At 41.2% G+C, this 22141-nt stretch overlaps 1 long non-coding RNA gene across 1 annotated transcript in view; it reads left to right on the top strand.

The window, feature by feature from the left end:
• Positions 1-1416: 1416 nt before the first annotated feature.
• Positions 1417-22141, top strand: part of LOC308583084 — a 33769-nt gene continuing 13044 nt past the window's right edge. Inside the window, exons 1-2 of the long non-coding RNA XR_014006040.1 lie at positions 1417-1747; positions 2461-2537. This is a non-coding gene — a long non-coding RNA (uncharacterized lncRNA). The remainder of the gene's footprint in view (positions 1748-2460; positions 2538-22141) is intronic.

The raw sequence follows: 22141 nt of genomic DNA, 5'->3' as shown, positions 1-22141 counted from the left end.
TCCTCCTCCTTTTGTGACAAGCTCTCCTCCTGCTTGTCTCCCAGATCCATAAGAGGCTTGAAAAGGGAAGAGAAGAGTTTGGTGGATTTTTTTTGGGGGGGGGAACTCTGGAGAGGAAGGACTTAGGCAGCTGTGGGGAGGTGGTGGCCTTCAGTCTCAGGAACTGCTTCTTCTGCTTCTGCTTCGTATTTGTACATGCTACACAAGACACATTCTCTGGAGGCAGGCAGTTTGTGATTTGTGGAAATCATCCAAAACTGCGAAAACAATGTCATGGCCACCATCCTTCACATAGTTAAGCATGCCCTACTCTGAGTTCAATGAGCTTAAGTACGTCTAACTCTGAGTAGTTTGTAGCCAACATGACCTCCAGCCTTTGTCATTATTAAATTCATCTCAGAGGGTATAATTAGAAAGCTAATATATGATTTGGCTCTAAGGCTCTTGGTCTCATGGACAGACTCTGATTCCTTCTCTTCAGCATGCTCCAGAATGTAAACAGTTGCTCGTTCTAGGCAAAAAGCAGTAACAGTTTTTTGAGCCTTGCTTGAGTCAGAACTAAACATTACTTGCAAAGGTAGGTATCAAAACTTGAATCACTGCTTTTGTTAGAAAAAGGCTGTTTTCTCCCTCCTTTTTAATTTTGGAGAAAATAAGTGTGCATGTGCGTGGGGGGGATACTTAACCCTTCCCCACCCATTAAGTCTTCTCCAACCTCCCATAGTGTTCTAGAGAGATGTTTCAGTTCACAAACCTCTAGCTGTGACCTGTTTGTTGATATAGCACGGGGTGGGGAAGACAGAAGGAAGTAGCAGATGAAGAAACATATACACACATTCCCAGTTCCAAATCTTATTTCTTTACCTAGGTCACTTCCAGACCACCTTTCAATCGAAAGGTCCCTCAAAGTGGGGTACCTTCCCCAGCCTCCCTTTCTTGAACAAAAGTTGCCATGCAGATTTAGTTCTATGCATTTAAGTGTAATGCTTAGTTCCATCCAAAGAAGGCAATGATAAAAGTCTACTGCTTATTCAGCAGGCTCTAATATGTGGTTGGCCGAGGAAAATGAATTCACATCAATGCATTTGGAGTACAGTGTACATACACTGTTTCTTTGTTTGTGGTTTGTTTGATTTTGGGGAAAAGTTGTTTCTAATTGACCTAAATACTATTCATTTTCAAGCATTTTTAATTTTTGGCACAGGATATTAAAATTTTAATGCAGAGCACTGTAGAAATAGGTTCAAGCAGCACATGATCTAGTGCCGTGCATCAGAGTCATGAAACAGGCAGCTGTCTTGCTAGGATTGCTTCCTCCTCCTAAAAACCACAACCCAAAGTCTTGTGATTCCTAGAAAACAAGAGGGGGAGAAGGGGAAATTCCTGACTTCTAAAGAACAGAACCACTGGACTTTTTTTTTTTTTTTGGTAGGAGGCGATACTGTAACAATTCCTCATTCTCTTGTTTTGTATATAACCAGTTTCAAGGCAATACAAAGTATAGGCATGCATGATCCATCCATCCCAAGTGAAGTAATTTTCAACCAAATTTATTTCGGTGGCAGAGCTATGCTCATGCTTAGTTCCTTCCTTGCTGAATTAAATCGTGCCCACTCTGCATTTGAAGTCACAATGTTAAGTGAAGCAGGAAAAGGCTTCTTCCTCTGTGATGGTACCATAGCAATGGAACGTCCTCCCAAGGGATGCCTTTGTTCATTTCTTGATGACCTTCAGGTGCCTGGCCAAGGTAACCCTTTTCCAGCAAGATGTTGGGATAGATTCTTGACTGTACATTGATTTTTTTTACTGTTTTCTTTTCTTTTATTGCTACTGGATTTTATTGCTTTTAGACACCATTTTAATTTTAATTTTTTTAACATTGTATTTCTAAGTCAGTTTCAAACAACAAACTGCTCTCTCTTCCTATAAGCATTTTGGTACATTTGGTACATTTTCTTAAAAATAACCTCTTTTAGTAAATGAGTGGCTCTGCTAAAAATGGTGTCATGATGACTGTATCAGTGTTCCTCTGTTTGAATGAACACTGAAGCTTTCATTAAACAGGATTCCAATGGAATTGCATACTATGAGGCTTTTCACCCTGAGAACTTGCCCATAAGTCAAGATAGAAAGCTGAACTGCAATAATGCCCAAATGATTAAAAATGACGTGTCCCCATTTTTGAAAGCATTAGTCTTAATATATTTCTTAAGAACTGCAGTTTACATCATTTTTGTTACCACGGGATGGAAATTCCCTTTCTGAAGTCTTGGGAACACTGCTCTTTTTCGGCATATTATTTGCCAGCTGCCCTAAAAGAAAAAAGAAAAGAAACAGAAATTAGTTGCTGAAAGTCTGCAGGGCAAAATCTCCATAATGAGGCCTATTTACCAGTAAAAGTGAACTAATGTCACAAAACCAATTTAACTTTGATCCCAAATTTTACCCCTCATTTCTTAGAATCAGGCATTCAAACATGGTAAAGAAAATTATGGAGGGAAGCCTTTCAAGACTAAGTGATGGTGACATAAATCAAGGTGAGTTATGTAAAGAATACTATTGTTTGTTTTAAACCGATTTAATATTGTATTTTTAAATTGCTGGTAAGAACACCACCACCACAATGTGTCATACAGATTTATTCAGCAAGATTTATATACCATTTAACAAAACAATATCTAAGGAGTTTACATAATAGTGCAAAACAGTCGTTCAAAATGATGATAAAAGGGCAGACAAAAAAATTATCAAAATATAGATGAAATCAACTGTTTGGAAAATATGAACAAACTTGCATTCAAGTCTGGGTTGGTTTGTTTCAGGAGGCGTTGAAAACAATAGAATGAAGACAGCTGCTTACATAGCCTTTTTAAAGCACAATTATGTGCTAATATTTTATAGCAATAAGTTACGATCCCTATGAAGGGAGCAGAGGGGCCATGCTCACTGCCCTCATCCCCACAGACATATCCCTGATGGTTCTACTCCCCCCCCGCCCCCCCCCCCCGCCCATGCTGCACTATCCACATGCCTGGTGAGGAAAGGTCTGAAGCTCCCTGCCTGGTTTAGACTTCTGCCGACAAGTGGAGAAGGCACCTTGCTTCAGATCTCCCACTCAGCTGCGGCACACAGATGCAGGTGGGCTGCAATCAGCATGGCCCCACTTTTCTCCTCACAAAATTCACAATGCAAGAGGTCTGAATGCCTGAATAGGCCCATAGACTTCCTTAATTTCATCTTTTATCAAGTGGTGCCATTTTTGTTGTTTAGTCGTGTCCGACTCTTTGTGACCCCATGGACCAGAGCACACCAGGCACTCCTGTCTTTCACTGCCTCCCGCAGTTTGGTCAAACTCATGCTGGTAGCTTCGAGAACACTGTCCAACCATCTCGTCCTCTGTCGTCCCCTTCTCCTTGTGATCTTTCCCAACATCAGGGTCTTTTCCAGGGAGTCTTCTCTTCTCATGAGGTGGCCAAAGTATTGGAGCCTCAGCTTCAGGATCTGTCCTTCCAGTGAGCACTCAGAGCTGATTTCCTTAAGAATGGAGAGGTTTGGTCTTCTTGCAGTCCATGGGACTCTCAAGAGTCTCCTCCAGCACCATAATTCAAAAGCATCAATTCTTTGGCGATCAGCCTTCTTGATGGTCCAGCTCTCACTTCCATACATCACTACTGGTAAAACCATAGCTTTAACTATACGGACCTTTGTTGGCAAGGTGATGTCTCTGCTTTTTAAGATGCTGTCTAGGTTTGTCATTGCTTTTCTCCCAAGAAGCAGGCATCTTTTAATTTTGTGGCTGCTGTCACCATCTGCAGTGATCATACAGGCAGCAAAATATGGCCTACCATATTTTGAAGTACAGTGGTACCTCAGATTAAGTACTTAATTCGTTCCGGAGGTACGTTCTTAACCTGAAACTGTTCTTAACCTGAAGCACCGCTTTAGCTAATGGGGCCTCCTGCTGCCGCTGCGCGGCCGCTGCACGATTTCTGTTCTCATCCTGATGCAAAGTTCTTAACCCGAGGTACTATTTCTGGGTTAGCGGAGTCTGTAACCTGAAGCGTATGTAACCTGAAGCGTATGTAACCTGAAGCATATGTAACCCAAGGTATCACTATAATTTCAATAATTGGTGTTGCCTCTAAAGAGGGCCTCCCATAAGACCATTGAAGGTCTAATTGCCATATTTTGAAGAGCAAAACAGAGGACAATTTGCTGACTTCTACTTTTAACTATGGATCACTAAGACAACTCTCATTTTACATACCCATGAAAAAGAGGACATGTCCTGGAAAAAGAGGACATATGGCAACCCAGGTTGTGCTACTATTATTATTATTTAAACACTAGGTGCATTCGGGGCAAGGGAGCAATTATCATTGGCACCATGATGTGTGAGGAGATGAGGTTTAACCCTTCCCACACCAGACGTGATCTCAAGTAAAATCACCTGCTTCCACACATGGCAATTAATAAGGGGGTGGGAAACCTCTCGTTGGTGCCAATTGGATATTTTTTGGTAATGTGAATTGCTGTGTTTCTGTCATGTCTCTTCTCTTCTGCACAGGGTAAAAAAGTATCATAATTTAAGCACAAGTGAAAATTTATATACTGCTATCTCCTTAAAAGCCGTATTTCAAAGTTAGATTGTGCGAATTCAAAATGTTTGCTTTCTTTTCTGGTGGCTTTCCCAAACAATCTGTCTGAAGTGGCTTTACTGCACTCCATCCATTTATGCTAATTTTCCAAAAGGCAAATAATATGATAACCAGTCTCTCTAATGAGCCAAGACTGGCTGTGTTCTATATACCTGCTGCACTTCTATATCCCCTGTTTTTAAAAGCTAGACATTGTAGGCTCCAGCACACAAATGAAGTATGACACCAGGGTTTATTAAAGAAGAAGTTTTCCTGTGACCTGTTTCAAAGTTGCCAAGACTTCACCTTTCCTTATTACCTCAGTGACCAAGCACCTCAGTTTAGATCTGACAAAATAAGCCAGAAAGGGCAAGGATTGAGAATGCATGTGGTGGGCCACACACCTCCAGAAATCTTGCCCATACAGTATCCTCAAGCTGCACACATTTATATATAAAAAAATGCCAACACAATCCTACTGTCTTACTGAATGTTGCAATGTACATCATGAGCTGCTAACTATGCTCATGTATTTAACAGTGTGATAACTAGCAAATTATTTTTCTCTTTCTATCAAGCACAAACAAGCATGTGGTACAGCAGAAGCTTTGGAAGTTCTAATATTGATATAATTCATTCTGTCAATAAAAACACATTTCTAGTTTTTCACAAGCATATAAACAACATATTTTGTGCTTTCATAGTAGCAAATTCATTCTAATTATTTATTAGCTTTACTACCCATATTTTCAAGATTGTTGACAATTCTGACATGAAATGAGACCAAACACCGCTATACATTGTGTTTGCCTAAGCAATGTATAGAATCTATACTGGTAAACATGAAAACAGTCCAATGTGCAAAACTGGGTATATTCAATTTTCACTGGGTTTTGGGAGCTTCAAATTCAGAAACTGGAGAATTATAATGATATTTTAAATCATATTTGTAGCCTTGGCCACTTAAACATATATCAATTTGCTTGTGTGAATTTACAGAGCGAAACAACTCTAGACATCCATTGTACAATTGGGATTTTACTATTAATTGAACTGCTCAATTATCCATTTCTTATAACAACAACAACAACAACACACTTTACATTTGAAAAGACAAACTATAGAAGAAAGCATAAACAAAAAAGTTAAAGTTATTAATATTATTTGTCATGCAAAGATATGCTAATGACAACCATGAGTGCTAGAAGTTTGCAGCCAGATTGGTTATGTAGTTGGTAATTCAAATTAATATGTGAAGTCCAGTCACCTTTATTGCTCTGGCTTAATCTTTTTGGCTTGCTGTGCAGCAGTTGGCAGGATTCTGCAGTCAGACTCTGTTCTAACCCTTCCTTACCTGTTGCCTCCTTTTCTGCCAAGCACACAATAGTTTCTGTCTTCAGGTTCTATGCATTGCTTTTGCTCATCCTTAGTCTACACTTTTCCGGCCATGATTGTTACCTCATGTTCCTGTTTTTCAAATTACTGATGATTTTGGCCCACTCACTTTAGCCACACTTTGTTCTGAGCAACTTCTCCACCACCTCTCTTTTCCCTCAGCATCTTTTCAGTCACCTCAAAATCTTTTAAAACTCACTTTCAAAAGTTTTGTAAGGAGGCAACATGCCCATGACTTTGCAGGACTTCTGCCTGGCATTCCCCAGCATGTGTCCCACTCAGATCTGCTCTGGAGGTTTCCCCAACTCTCTGGAGCATATTTTAGTGGATGCTATAGGCGGTGCTTTCCCCCCTAAAAACAATCCCTCTCTCCCTTTGCCATTGCATAAGCCCAGGCAACTTTGTGGAGGCTTCAAAACTACAGATAAACTTTGTACAGAATTGAAAATCTCTTTCATTTCCTTTTAAAGTCTGCGCTGACTGACGAGGCTTTCCTTGAGGGATGATCCAGCTATGATGATGTCTTCACTGGTTCATGGTGTACTCATTTGTACTTGTTTTATAAATGTGATTTCACGGTTGCTATTTACCAACATTGTATTTTTTTCTTATGTTGGCAGCATAGAAAATCTTGCAAATCAGTTAGATTAATATCGGTGCAGTGCTCTTACATAGCTCTCATTCATTGCAGGGAAGCTGGCACCCAAGTCTAGCATAAGCCCCTGGCATCCTGGGACATTTGCTGGGGTAAATGCACCCTGGCAGGACCCCCAGCATCCACCACCCCAACATCTGGAGCAGGGCCTTCTGGCACTGAATGTGGATGGTCATATGCAATGGTATTTTGATAGCTTTCTACCAAAATATTCTTCTTAAGACACCAGGGGTGGGGAACAGTGACCTCCTCCATTGCCCAGAACCAAAAAACTGTGAAAGTAATTCTATGCTTCCAAAGGGAGCTTTCCCTTGTGTTGTTGAAAGGCAGCTCCCCATGCTACATGGCAAACTTAAAAAATAAAACTCAGGAGAGTTTCAGAAGCAATTTGTGCTGCTGCTTCTTGGGCTGTTGTTAAATGTAAAAAATGTAAAAAACCAAAAGCTTCTTGGCATGCAAGAAGAATAAGCTACAGGGACACTGTTGGAAAGGTACGCAAAGAACATTCTCCTACTAAAACAAAACAAAAAGGGAAAGCTCTTTCTCATGTGATATTCAGAAGCGCAGGAAAGCCTTATAGATTTTAGGCCAGTTAATGAAAGAGTTAAGTTAAAGCATTCCACACCATGCGTGATCTCATTTGCAGAGTGTTTCTAAGAAGAAGAAAAGGTACATTCTGTGAGAAATTTTAAGTTGATTATATGTTTTGATGTGGTCACTTATGTACAAGAGTAGCTAGTGTGATGCGTACAGCTGGATGTTGCTGGACTACAGCTCCCATCATCCCTGACCATTGTCCATGCTGACAAGAGATGGTGGGATTTGTAGTCCAAAATATTTAGATGGCACCATGTCACCCCCCCCCCTTCCTGAATTATGAACTGATCTAGGCCTGAGCCAGAGAGCCCTGCATGCATTTTCAGGCTGCCTGGAAGAAAAGCAGTTGGTGTAAGTATTGCAACAGTGGTTGTGCACCACCCCAAATCTCTGCCGAGTGGTAGCAACATTCCAGGGGTTTCCAGGCATGTTTCTGTTGGGAATTCAGGCATGTCAGAGACTGCAGTGTTTTAATATATATGGTTTATTTTACACTTGTATGCACTGTAAAGTAGGACATATGGCCATCCTATTAATTGCCTAAAACCATACAAAGGATAAATTATATCCCTGTCAGAATGTCTTCCAATTTGAATGAAAGCTGTGAAAACAAAAGGAAGGAGAGAAACATTTCCATCATCACATTGCATAAATTAGAATAAAAATGATGAAACATGAAATGTATGTCAGCATATAGGCGTGCAGGCTGGTCAGAGAAGGAGTGAGAGCCTTGCTGTCTGTCTCCATCTTCTGACAGCTGCAAGTTGGAAAAGCAAGTCGTGTGGAGTCTGGTCTGTAAGGGGAAGAGCTGAACTGCAGGTAATTCCAGCAAGGCCAATGTATGGAGCCTCAAAATCCCCCTCAAGCCTTCTGAGAGTATGGGGGAACCACCTTAGAAACACTATGTCAAAATTACTGCATGACAACTATGGCCACTTTCGGGCTTCTTTTCTTTCTGGCTGTCCTCAGTCACTTTTCATGTGAGTCTTTGGTGTTCCGCAACACCCTTTCCTTTGAGGTCCAGCACTGCTACCAGAAGGAAGATGACACTGGTGATAGAGCTACAGCTAGCAGTGTCTCTAGCAAAGAAGATCCTAAAATGCAAAGTTATTTTAGGTCAGAGAGTTGTTTTTTTCCTGATGAGTTGTAGGAAGCCAATCAATAGATTCAACAAACCAACCAAGACAATGTTCTTAGCAAGCAGAGTTTAATGGACTGGAAGGAACTTCATTTGGTCTCCCTCAAAGCAGAAAAGCAGAGGAAATATGTCAGCTGAAGGTTTACTTCCCAGTCCCTTGATGGATTGTCAGGTTTTATTTAGTGCTCTTGATAACTTGATTTGCTTTGCATCTCTTGGGCTGGCAATGTGTTTCTGTGAGCGCTGAAGTTTTCTTCAGATAACTTCTCATTGTAGCTTCATTTTTCAAAATGTGTTTTATCATTGGGATTCAGAGAGTTTTATATGTATATTAGTATTCTTTTAAAAAAGTTTCATACTATTTTATTTGGTGTTATTTTTTTCAATGTGACTGTTATCTTTTACGTTCTTATGCTGTTAGTCATCAGGAGGACCCAGGTGGGCTGGAAGGTGAGATGAAAACCTACATTACAAAGAGGAACAGACCATCTACACTGTACTGCATTTGCAGCTGTAAAACTTCACCACAAACCATACAGGCATAAAAAAAGCTTGGGAATGGAAGTGTTTTGAAGTGTGCACTGTGTTTGGGTATATACGTTTTAGAGTGTGTCCTTGCACTCTACCCTTTCTTCCTAGAAGAACTGCTAGGAAGGTGAGTGAATTGTCCTCCTTTCCCTGCATTTTGAACATCTTGGTGCCAAGCAGGCAAAGAGAGGGGTTTCCAGAGGTAGCTTTCCAGGCTACCAGACATTCTGGGTTGTACTAAGCTAAGTTTGACTTAAGGTAGACCTACTGAAATTAATTAACCTTAGGCTACTCTGAGTAAAGCTTAGTGGAATGCCACCCACTTACTGCTTTCCACAAAGCCAAACCATAGGATGCTAGTGGCAGGCTCAACTGAACTTTGTATTCAGTTATATTTCATTATATCAGACATTCCGTGTCATGGGAACATTGCTGATGGAGCTCACTTCATCAAAGTGGCCTTTGAATAAAAATTCCACTTTGTAGGCCAAGTAGTCAAACAGGTCTAGATTTTGTGATCTGGCCAAGTTTAATGATTTAGGTTGTTGCCACGGCATTGGATCAAAGTCACTCCTTCATGACATGTTTCAAGAGATAATTTAAGGATGTGTAATATCACAGCACAAGCAATAATGTGCTGGGATTGCATACAGGTGACCAGACAAAGAGGGGAATGAACCACCCTCCAAAAGAAAACCAGAAAATAAAAATGCAATAGCAAAACTAATAAGGTTCCATATTTATTTACTATTTCCCAATGCATTTTGCTGATCTTTATCAGAGTAGCCTTTTCAACAGTTCAGCTGAATTTACACATGCATCAGATTGAGGTGGAAGTGTTTGGAGTTACTAAAATTAAATGTACCACTTTGAAAACAATTTTGAATGTTCCTATGCATGGAGAATTCTCTCCAGGTAGTAACTAAAATAGCAAGGAGAGGACTATGCTGAACCTTTGTCTCTGATGTGATAAGGTTTTATAGCCTAGGTGTACAAAAATCACACTTCCAGCTTGATCTTTAAAATACAGGGGGAGCAAAAGCAATCAGCAGCATTCTTATAGCCATACTACAAAAAACATGGGTTCTTGTAATGGTTGAGTTTTACTCCCATTTAAGATGTCTGGATTGAAAAGGCGCAAGAATCAATTACTCCTGAGTGCCTGTAGAGTATACACACTTCACCTGAGTGGTGGATTGCAGAGATAAGCCAAAACTGGGAATGAACCCTTTGTGGGAGAAGACTGATGGTGTTTACAAAGATAACTGGAATTTCTGGAGGGGAAAATGGTTCTGAAATGGGGTTTTTTCCCTTTAAGTGAAATGACCTTTCCAAGAACCTTCTACAATTACTTCAAGCCAACAAAGAGGATGTTAAATTCCAGCCTTCATTTATTTTCTTTAGTAGCTAGGGGCTGCATTACATCTGTAACTCCAAGATTCCTCTTTCTGTTATTTTCCTGATGGCATCAAATGCCTCTTGACCCCTGTGACAGCTGAACAAATAAGGATGGAGAAAAGGGGCCTAATTATGACTTTCAACATAAATATGGAATATTATTGAATTTAGGTTGATCATGATGTGATTCCTTTCCCCGCCCTTCATTGGCATAGTGAGTCTTTTCGAAATCAATACTTGGAATGGTTTTGGTTATAAGAATAACACCTGGATAACAATGACCACTGGATGTGTACAGTGGGAGCTTCACTCCAAAGCTTTAGAAAACTCTATTAGATGTTTGCCTCCTGCCTTGCAAACCTTTAAGCTGTTGCTGCTGTTGCAGCTGTGTTGTGCCTTGTGGGACGGATTTGTGACACAGTGCGGCAGTCAGCACAATGCTGGGAATGGAGAAGATGAGCCAATGGGAAGGTAAAATCCTCCCCCGCCCCTTTGTACAGCAGGCACTTATTTCAGCTGAGAATACCTCCTCTGAGTTAGTCTCCTCACAAAATCAGTTGAGCGTGGTTTAACAGTTGAGTGCCCTTTCTTTTTGTGAGTCTTTTAAAATCATTCATAGCCAACATGGAGGTCTCTGGATGCTGTTGGACTTTGACTCCCATCACTTCTGACCATTTGCCATGCTGGCTGGGGCTCATGGGAGTTTGGAGCACAACATATTGTTGCACGCTCCGAGCAGTACAAGAGTCCAGGGGTTTCAGGCGCTTAACCAGGGTTTGTGTTTCCCTTGGAAATGAGGCACAGTGGAGACTGTGGTGTCTTTATGATATATGGTTATTTACACATTTATACCTCAGCCTACAATGGAGGGGTTCAAAGCATTACAGCGGCTCCTATTCCACAAGCTCAGGAAAGGAGAGGCACTGGTGTGGCACTGGTGTGTGAAATGGAGGTTGAGTTTTGAGCTGGAGTTATCTTGAAGCACTGGAGAAGGAAGAGGTGTGCGGGGGGAGCACCCCGCCCCCAGCAGCACGATCCTCAGGGTGCCATCGCAGCTGCCCCCCCCGCCCCTGCAGACGGTGCCCCGCTCACCCCCAGGATGCGTGCTACACCCCTGGGGCACACACCAGTCCCTCTCCCGCCTGCTCTCTGCCACCGGTGCCAGAGCATGAAGCTTCGCCACTGCCTTGAAGCTGCCTGATAAACATTTTATGACCTCCTACGGTATGGATTCATTCACCCCATGCCTAAGGCATGTTACTTTTGCCTTGCACATTGCTTTAAAGTCTTTTCTGATTATTATACCAGATATACCAATTATCTTCAACCAGCTCTTCACTACTGATCTACTTTAGATAAAACCCTTCATTTGCACACATTGAGTTGTAAAGTCAGCAACTCTTTGTACACATATCCTGCTACCACCAAATAATTGATGACTAAGATAAAATTTGAAGAAAAATGTGATGTCCTTGAGACATCAGTACCTGATAATTCCCTTTCACTTCTCCATATGTAGTCCTCCATTTGCCTATATGGCAAACTGGCAATATGTTTCATAGAAGTCAATGAGTCTTTGTTTTCAATCAAGTGTTACAATCAGGGTGTCAGTTGAAAAAGCAAATTGCCATGTCCTTGGAAGAGTAGGGAACAGTCTGAGTGACATTTAAGATTCTTAACCAAAATAGGAAACACTGGAAATTTCATCAGCAAGTCTGATTTTGGCCTGGTTTCCAGTCATATTTTACAGGGTTGCAATGTATTGATAAACATCTGAACTCTTGGGGCCTTACCTGAGAGCTATGATTTATCAGACTGTAGATCTTATGCTATTTGATTGCATATGAACTGGACCCAAAATGGCTAAATAGAGGAAATTAATTCTTAATTAAATAAGAAGCGCTCCCTCAGGACATTAAAGCAATCAAGACAGGTTAAGATGCACTGCCTGTTGCCAAAGAGGAAATGTGTACACTCAGCATGGGAATCAAGCCCAAGATTTTCTGGCTCAGAGATCCTATTGCAGGGGAATCTTTAAAAAAAGAAGAAGTCTCATGTTGCATGTTTTTAAGTACAGTCATTAGAGAGTGCCTCTAATCATTTCAGAGGTAAAAATCATTTCTTTCTTTCTTTCTTTCTTTCTTTCTTTCTTTCTTTTTATTTTTACCAAAAATTAAAAATTAAAATATTATTCAGAATAATTTGTAAAAGGTACATGGCTTCTTAGTAAATTATTTGATGTAAAACTTTTGGCTATCAGAGATCTGCTCTGCCATGTTTCCCCCTCTGGCCTTGTTCCTTGCAATCAAGATGGCCAAATGTACAACAATGCATTAACACCCCAACAATATGAATATGAAGTCATAACAATGCCAGCCATTGTGTGGCCTGGAATGCTGGATCATTCGCAAGGAGCAGAACTGACATCTTGAAATAATATACAGTATATGTCTTCTGTGCAGTTTTATTTCCTATGTCAGAAAAGTCAGATACTGTAAGAAAAACTATGAAGGCAAGGAAGAATAGAAGTAAATCAGCCACACCAGCCAGGAAATGTGAGGGCAGCATTTTGATTGGCAGGATTAACCAATTAATCAAACCTATCAAGGCCGAAATCCTATGGCACTTACCTTGGAGTCGGCACCATTGAACATAGTGGGAAACATATACAGCAGAGGTACAGACCCTCAGTTCTAGGGTCCAAATGTAGCCTTTCAGTTCTCTTTGCCCAACCCTCCAGGTGGCATTCCTCACCGGCCCTGCTCTGCACTCTCCTTGACTACCTTTGCCTGGCTGGAATGTGTCCTTGTATGTGGTCATGCCTCTTGCTTGCCTAGATGGAGGGTGAAGGTCTCTCTGTGTGTTCTGTTGTGATCACTGACTTCAGCAGAGGCAAGGCCAGGGTACCCTGGACAGGGCCATGTGAGATCCAGCCTCAGATGTTGCTTCAGCAGCAGTCATTCTCAGATGGGTTCATGACTGATGACATCTGCACAGCTTAGCTCACTATGTCCCCTCTTTGTTGGGAGACTGGATGGGTGAAACTTTCATTTTCTGTTTGGGGCACAACAACTTTTTGTTCCCAAGAGAGTGCAGGCATTACACTAGCCCAAACTTTCAGCTTTAAGTAAAAGAGGCTTTGCCTGTTTCTAGATTTGCCAGTTTTCTTGGTGATCTGAAATGTCTTTGCTGTATCTTAAGGTGGGTGCATTAAAAGGCGGGGCAGACCAATTTATATATTATTATATTATATTATATTATATTATATTATATTAATCTGTTTCATTTTATGGTAAGTCGGGGACATAAAAAGCCTGAGAGTTCAAGGACAGCAAGACAGAAAACACCGCTTCCTTTCACTGAAAGAATGTGGTTGGAAGTATCCCTGAAGGAGATTCATCCTGTTGTTGTTTCAAGGATCCTGGCAAGGCTAGTATTTGAAAGCCACCCATGAACAATAGAACGAAAACAGCTGCACAGCAACCCTAATCTGGTTAGTGACTGTGTAAATACAGTGTAGAGCTATGAAAAGGTCATTGACAGAGGTGCCCTGCTGTGCTACAATGCACGCAGGTGCTGTGGGTGTATTCCTAATTGCATCATATCACTGATGGCGGGGAAATTAATGGGTCGTATATAGTCTGGCCTCTTGTTCCAGTCATACATTCCATAAAAAACTGACTCTGACTTCAGTGCATTATTCTACACAGGCTTCACGAGGCGGTAAATTGCCTCATTGCCTGTCCCATGTTGACAGAGAGCCCTCGCCCTTCTGACTTGCCAAAATAAAATAACTCTTCACAGCTATCTCCAAGGAAATGGGCCATGTCCGTAAGCCATGACCCCCCACCCATTGGAGCCCTACATGCTCTGCGTTCGCTGACTTTTTCTGCTTCTTCTCCTTCTCTTAAAATAGTTTTGAGAAGAGATAGGAGGTTTTCATGAACAAAAAGCATGAGACTATGTCTCATCCTAAGTTTTAGTAAGGCTGCTGTTGTGACATCACACTTCATTAGGCCTCACTGGTGAAAACCCTTAGCGATGCTTTTGTATAGCAAAAATTCAGATTTGTGGAATAATATGGTCCTTTACTGAACTATTTTAAATTAAAGCCTCTGCAGCCTGTCAGGTTTCACATAACTTTTAATCCAGGCAGAAAGGAATGATAGCTAAATTCTGAGCTGTGGAATGCACATAGTTGCTTATTAATGCAAATGCCTGTTGGCTCTCAAAGTAGCAGTCAAATCACATAATATTTTAGCTCTGCAAATATTGTACTGCTGCTGCTACTTCTATTGCTAAGAGCCAAACTGCACGCCACGTTTATCACAAATTGGCAGCATGGGGACACGGATCTAGAATGGGAAACTGGTATGTTTGTGGGGGGCTTTAACCCTTGTCCCTGGCTCTAGTACCAATCTGCAACAGTCCCTCCACATGCAGTTTGCATTGCAGGAAGGAGTGAATCCCTCCCACCCCATTCCAGGGTCTTCACATAGATCTCATCCCCCACTCCTGCATCCTGACCTGACATTGTGTGAAAGAAAAAGTTTGTTCTCAAAGTACGTGCAGATAAGCATCACGTGTAGTTTGGCCCTTGCACCGCCAGTGGGTTGTCTGCTGTAATGATCCAAGACTGATGCTTATCCTCTGCTCTCATCAGTGCTGAAATACCCTCCTCAGCCTGCTTTTCTAACCGAGCTTAATTCCATCTGACGGCAAGCACTATTGAATAAGACATGGCTTCTTCGTTTTTCTTAAAAAAATAATCAAAGCCTTTTCATACATTACTTGAATTGTAGAGTTTGCATTAGCACTAGTACCTTACACTTCTGATTCCCTGCAATTAATGTTTAAAGTGGGACTTGTGGATCTCACCTCCAGCCTGAACTTCCTGATTTCCCTGCAGTCAATCATTCCTCCTTAAACTGCACCATTGTTTCTCACTTCACCCCCTGCCCTCCAGCATCGACAGATGCTTCCTGCATATGAAATAGTTTGCTTATAGTCTACAGGCATGGGTATAGATTAACTTGAACCATTTTGTGAGACTTTTGTATGAAAAAACAATGTATAAAAATAAACAGCATTGTGTTAGGTGTTAGTGAGTTGCAATCAATTTCTTTCCCTTGTTTTCTTCTATATATCTCGTGGGAAGAACCACTTTCCTGGCTGTTCACTGAAGGCTTTATAAAAATGTGGACTCACATTTCAAACATCAGAAGAAAATATCTTATATTGATGGTGATGGTGATGCTGATGATCAGTTCTAAGGCTTCAAAATAAGATCATGCTGGATCAGACCAATGGCCCATCTAGTCTAGCAACTTGTTCTCATGATGGTCAACCAGATGCTTATAGAAAGCCTCCAAGCAGGACCTGAGTGAGGCTTCCTACAGTTTCCACCGATTGTATTAAGAAGTCAACTGCCACCATCTGTGGAGGAAAAGCATAACAATCATGGCTAGTGAATATGTATTTTATGGCCATCCAGGTTGGTGGCCATCATTGCCCGTGGGAGCAAATTCAAAAGTTTAATTATCTGCTGTGTGAAGAAGTATTTTCTTTTGGCTCCTGAATCTTCAGCTTGCTTGGATGTCCACAAGAGACCCTCAGGGTCCCTTCCAACTCTTCAATTCTGTGATTCTATGATTCCAGGGATGCAGGTGGCGCTGTGGGTTAAACTACAGAGCCTAGGACTTGCCGAACATAAGGTCGGCAGTTCGAATCCCCGCGATGGGGTGAGCTCCCGTTCCTCGGTCCCTGATCCTGCCAACCTAGCAGTTCAAAAGCACGTCAAAGTGCAAGTAGATAAATAGGTACCGCTCCGGCGGGAAGGTAAATGGTGTTTCCGTGCGCTGCTCTGGTTCGCCAGAAGCAGCTTAATCATGCTGGCCACATGACCTGGAAGCTGTATGCCGGCTCCCTCGGCCAATAAAGCGAGATGAGCGCCCCAACCCCAGAGTCGGCCACGACTGGACCTAATGGTCAGGGGTCCCTTTACCTTTACATTTATGATTCCAGGACAGGTATCCATTCCACTCTATTAGTACTAACTTAATACCATTCCAAAATGATAGTTTGTGTATCATTATTAATAGAACACATTGTGCACTGACTAACAAGACCCACCGTTTGGCCATCCTGTTAAAATTCCAGCCTGGGTCATGTTAAGCTCTTTCTGTTCTTTTCGTTTCCTCTCCCTTTCATGAGCCCTCCTGTTAGTAATACAGTCTCGGCCACCACAGAAAATTGAAAGAATTGTGCTGCACTTTGGAAGCCACTGTGGACTCAAAACAACACGTGCAGCGTTTCTGCTTGCCAAAACTGTGTTCTGTCTTGTTCATGATGATGCACACAGAGTTCTGGTTAAATAGTAACCTCCACCCTCAAATGAGCGTGACTGTGATTTACGTTTTAATGTTCTCTAAAGGAATGGATTTATATGTTCCCTGAGATAGTGTATGAAAATCTCGTTCCTGTTTACAAGGTCAGTTGCAGTCATAGGAATGCCATATTTGCTCTCTTTTCTTCAAAAAGCCACCAATAAATTATTGGCTATTCTTTTGCTTCTTTGTGGCCCACTTTAGATTTACCTATAAAATGTGTCTTCTAAAGATTCATCAAACTGCTCTGTTTTATTATTTTTTGATGCTTCGCTGAATGTTTATTGAACTTTTTATTGATGTAATTCTTTGTATTGCTTAAAGATTTTTTAAAAAAGTGATATTCTTTTGTTTTCCTCAAGACAGATGAAGGTTTTGCATATTAAGTAGGGTATAAGTATTATTGAGGAATAATAAAATGGCATTCAACATTCTTTCTCACAAAAGCCAGTCTGAAATTCTATGCAGGTATAGTGAGCTAGGTATAGTGAGGCAACTATAACCACAAACAGAAAACCGAGGGCCGTTGGTTTTTTTTGCCAGAAGAATACCTGAGGAAGAATATATTACATTGGAAGTAGACCTTATTCCCTCCAAAACAAATTGAAGCCATGGATAGACTCTTCTAGTATATTCTAGAACAGGACATGCAGAGGATCAAGTAGTTCTCTATTTATCCAGCCACCTTGCTCCAACTAGCCTTCCCCATAACTATACTACATGACCAGAGTTTAAAATTATGAGAAACCTCGAGAAGTAAACCAGGCTGTCCAGAGCAGATGTTTGTTCTCTAATGTGGGGAGGAAAGCAGGGTTGGCCGGAAGGGCATGTTGGAGGGGGAGGGCCAGCCATTCCCATGATATTCTAATTCTGTGTGGGAATTGGATTTTTGAATAGGTCAATTATCATAGAATCACAGAATTGTACCAGTTGCAAGGGACCCCAAGGGTCATCGAATCCAGCCTCCTGCAAGGAAGGAATCTCAACTAGATCACACATGACAGATGGCCTTCCAGCCTCTGCTTAGAAACCTCCAAGGAAGGAGATTCCACCACCTCTTGTGGGAATCTGTTCCACTGTTGAACAGCTCTTCCTGATGGTTAGTTGGAATGTTCTTTCTTGTAACTTGAATCCATTGGTTTGGGTCCTACCCTTCGGAGAAGGAGAAAACAAGCCTGCTCCATCTGCCTTGTTACAGCCCATTAGATATTTGAAGATGGTTAGTTGAAAGGATAAGGTGCTGAAATAGTCTTTCAGTAATCAAAACCTAGAACATTCAAATCTTAACCTTTGTCCAGTAAGTCATTTTGTGTGTCACCTTCTCACTTTCCTTGTTTAAAGCTGTTGGGAGCTAGGTGTTAAACCCAGTGGAAAAGTCTTCCTGTTAGCACATTTGCTAATGAGATGCTTTGGAGGCTGGGTAATATTTCTTCCATGCTTCTGGAATTACACAACATGGTTATTGCAAACAAATGAAGGTTTAACTTGGCAGGTCAGTATGGCCCAAGATCTGTGTTTTCTACATAAATTCCCAGCATGACCGATTCTCATGCTAATGTAACTTACAGCTTGTAAAGAGTGCAGGGGATCTAGAGACACTCATATGTTTTTTTAAAAAAAATGCTTTCAAATAGTTTTGTAAATGGAAGCACTGGGGGAACTGTGTATCTATAGCTGAAATCAGAAGGCATTGGTGTCTTCCATAGGAAAGCAGAGCAGTGTTTGCCTTTCCACACCTTAATGAACATCAGTTCTTTTTCATGAGAAGCAATGGGCAACCCTGGCATGTCTGCAGTGCAAACCAGCTGTTCCTCACCTATCACACCTGATTCCTATGCAGTGGAGGGTAAGACAAGGCAAAAGCAGAGAGGAAGGAAAGTGGTCTGCACTCAACAGCAGCACTCACTTTGGTTTCCAAAGTGAAATCAAAACTTATGGAGCACCACTCTTTGCCCACTTTGTCCTCTCCCCCTGAAAGGTGGTATGGATTGGGTCCCACTGAGGACACCTTGCAAAGGCCTCATCTCAAAACTTAAAGGCAGCATGGAAAGGAGCCATGTTGAGGCATTCAGCAGAATGCACAACGTGTAAAAGAAATAGATGGGGTGGTGGAAGCAAGCATGCAAGTCCCCCACAAAACATCCCTGGGTTTATTGACTGCTGTTGAGACCTGTGTGTGATTAGGAAAAGCAGGAGAACACACCTGAAAACCTCTCTCAGAATTCTCAGTCATGGAGTTTCTAATTTTATTCAACCAAATTCCCAAAAACTCTTTCCAGACTTGACACTAATCATGCAAAGATCTGAAAAGCAGATAATGTACCTAGGCCCTGTGTTTACACCCTGTGTCTTCAGGGGAAGTCCAAATATGGCATGTAACTGGGGGGTGGGGAGGCATCAAGATCCATCCAGTCCATACCTAGGGATGAGAGAAGTAGGCTTGAAGTGTAGAAGAGTTTGCAGGTTGGCTGGCACACTGACAGGGCCCCACTCAACTGTGTTCTGGCAGGAATGGGAGCCTGAACCATATTATTAGGGGAAGGAGCATTATTTTATATAGTCTTTAAAATTATTTTACTTCTGGATTTCCCTGCCTGCAAAAGAATCATTTCAATTTTTCTACCATTAAAAAAATAAGTCTCCCCTTCCTTTCCTTTTTTCTTCTTCTTTCTTTCTTTTTTTCTTTTTTGAGCCTTGGAAAATATAGAGCCCCCACCACCCCCACTTCCTGTATCCAACTTTCACATCTCAAAATTTTAAGTAGCACCAACACGGAAAGTAGCTTCCAAGAAAAACTTAGATTGTAAAAATGGCATACTATACAAGAGGCCCTGCTCAAATATTTTCCAAGCCCTTTGTGAAAACATAGCTAGTGGTGGATCACATTCCCCTGCCGCTGGCATGGAGCAAAATTATTGCAACAATGTCATATACTTTTCCACCTACTTAAAACTCAGATCTAAACTCTCTCTCTCTCTCTCTCTCTCTGTTTCTCTGTGTGTGATGCATGTCTCTGTTAAGCACGAAATACTTTTGCGTCTGATTTCTTTTTTTAAAATTCCCAATTCTTTTTAAGTGGCAGAGCACATTGTTTCTATTAACTGCTTCCTGTCAACCAGATAACAAGAAAGAAGCCAATGTGACAATGTTATTTTTAAGTGTGTGTGTATGTGACATTCAGTTGTGTTTGGTTGATAGTTTTATGAGACTGGTTGCAGAAGTCGGGTGGGTAGGTGAGAGAGAATAGGAGAGAAGAGAGAGAGGATATGAAAGGTGGGGCAGTGCATCTGGATGTAAAAGTGAAAAATATGGCAACTGTTAGCTTCTGCTTTTTCTGAGGGGGTGGGGGAAGCAGAGAAGAAAGGCTTTGAACAGCAAGCATCTACATAGTTCAAAGCCTTAACTAAGCCTGAAGGCAGCGATCATCTTAAAGAACCACCCTAAAGCAACATCTTGCTGTTAAAGCTAAAATGAGGGCAGATGTTGCTCTTTGATACTTGGCCACATTCAGGAAAGCAATTGGGGAGACAGCACATTTTTCAAGGCCAAAGCCTCATGTGCCTCTTGCAATTTAATTTTGTGACACAAACTTTCCCATCAGCCTGAATGAAAAACAATACCCAGCCAGTTGTATATCTCACAAACAAACTAAATAATTTGATTCCCCATTACAAATAGAAGTTGCCCAAATAACCTTTTTGGTCAACGTGGTGGTGGCACCCTTTGCACTAGGCGCTGAGGGTGTGGAATTGCTAGGTTTGGCTACCCCACGTGTTAGCAATACATAGGCACAGTTAAAAAACCTTTCCAGGCCTTTGGAATGTAATTATTAAGGGCTCATCCATACTTCCTTTTGTCTAACTGCTTTCTCCTGGGGAAAATCGCTCTGGGTTTTCTCTGGATTGATGTTTGCTCCGATTTAGAACTAAAGATCAGGTTTTCCTTGGGAAAGAATCAGGGGGGTCAAGTATAAAACCGTGCTTTCTAGGTATGAGACAAGTGGACATATGGATGAACCCTAAATCTTCCACCTCTGTGGCAGTTTTGTTACAATTTTATGCAGTGGTGCCAACTTGAATAAAATATTGTGGGGGCCCAGGTAAGCCCCACCCTGCATAATCGATCACATGATGCAGTGCACAAACACCATTTGATGGAGACTCCCATCAACTTTGTGGGGGGGCAGCCCCATCAAATATTTTGTTGTGGTGGTAAAAGCCCCCACAGCCCCTAAGAGTTGGCTCCTCTGGTTGTGTGAATGATGATTTTATTTATTTTAATTGTCATTTATGATCATCTGATTCACTTATATTGTTAGCCGCTCACTGTTCCCACTGACATTCATCAGGTAAAAACTTAACAGGTTTTTGATAGATCATGATGACATTCGTAGCTTGTGTGCCACTGAAGCTTTCTGTTCCTGTGATGGGGTGAGGGGGGTATTATTGCTTTTACTGAATTGCACATGCTTTTGTGTAAATGTGTTCATATCATAACATACTATTACTTATGCTTTTGTATTTAAATATGTTGTAAGTCACTTGAAGAACTTTTTGTATAATAAACCAATAACTTGTTTAATATACCATTACTAACAATAATAGGAGGAGGAAGAGAAGGATATAAGACCATTGAAAGAAAAATATATTTCAAATGATGACTTTGTCATCCTTCCAGCACCAGGCAAAGATATTTCTATTCTCCCAATCATTTGGACAGTGTCAATGATCAATCTTTTCATTACGTCTTTTGTTATTTTCATCCTTATGTGAATGGGGTGATTATTTATTTTGTTGGGTGTTTTTTGCCGACAAATACTTTTAGTATATTTGTTTTACTGTAAATGGACTTTCATTTATTATTTGTGTGCTGTTGTCCCTGTAAATAGCTTCAGGGCTATTTACGGCAGTGTGAAGTGATACATAAATTGAATTGAAATGGCTGTGCTGGCTGTTGCTCACCTCTTCGTGTCCATATTGCTTCTTGATCCTTTGCTTCCGAGGCTGTCAAGAATGGCTGTGTTCACCCTTTTTGTAGCACGAGGCATGAAAAATGCTGGCCATGTAATTATAAGAGTGAAGATTAGTATTTAATTTCACAAAGGCACTGATGTTTAGGGTGATGCCTCTTGGGAGCTTTCTCCTAAAGTACATGGAAGGTTCCACTAAGTTTAACTCAGAGTAGTCCCATTTTAATTAATGATAAATGATGAAGTTAAGTCTGGTAATTTCAATGGGTCTACTCAACTTAGCTGAATACAACACTTGGAGTTCACATTTCTTTCCACCAGTGGGAGTATCTTTCTACCAACAACGGAGAAGAGATGCTTCAGAGGAAGAGGGGAATGAGTGGAAATTATCTCTATCCTTCTGCCAGTTGGATCCACCATGGACTGAAAGCCTACCTT

This window comes from Podarcis bocagei (assembly GCF_964188305.1).
Source record: "Podarcis bocagei genome assembly, chromosome: 3".
Lineage (NCBI taxonomy): Eukaryota > Metazoa > Chordata > Lepidosauria > Squamata > Lacertidae > Podarcis > Podarcis bocagei.
This window is presented reverse-complemented; position numbering and strand designations above follow the sequence as displayed.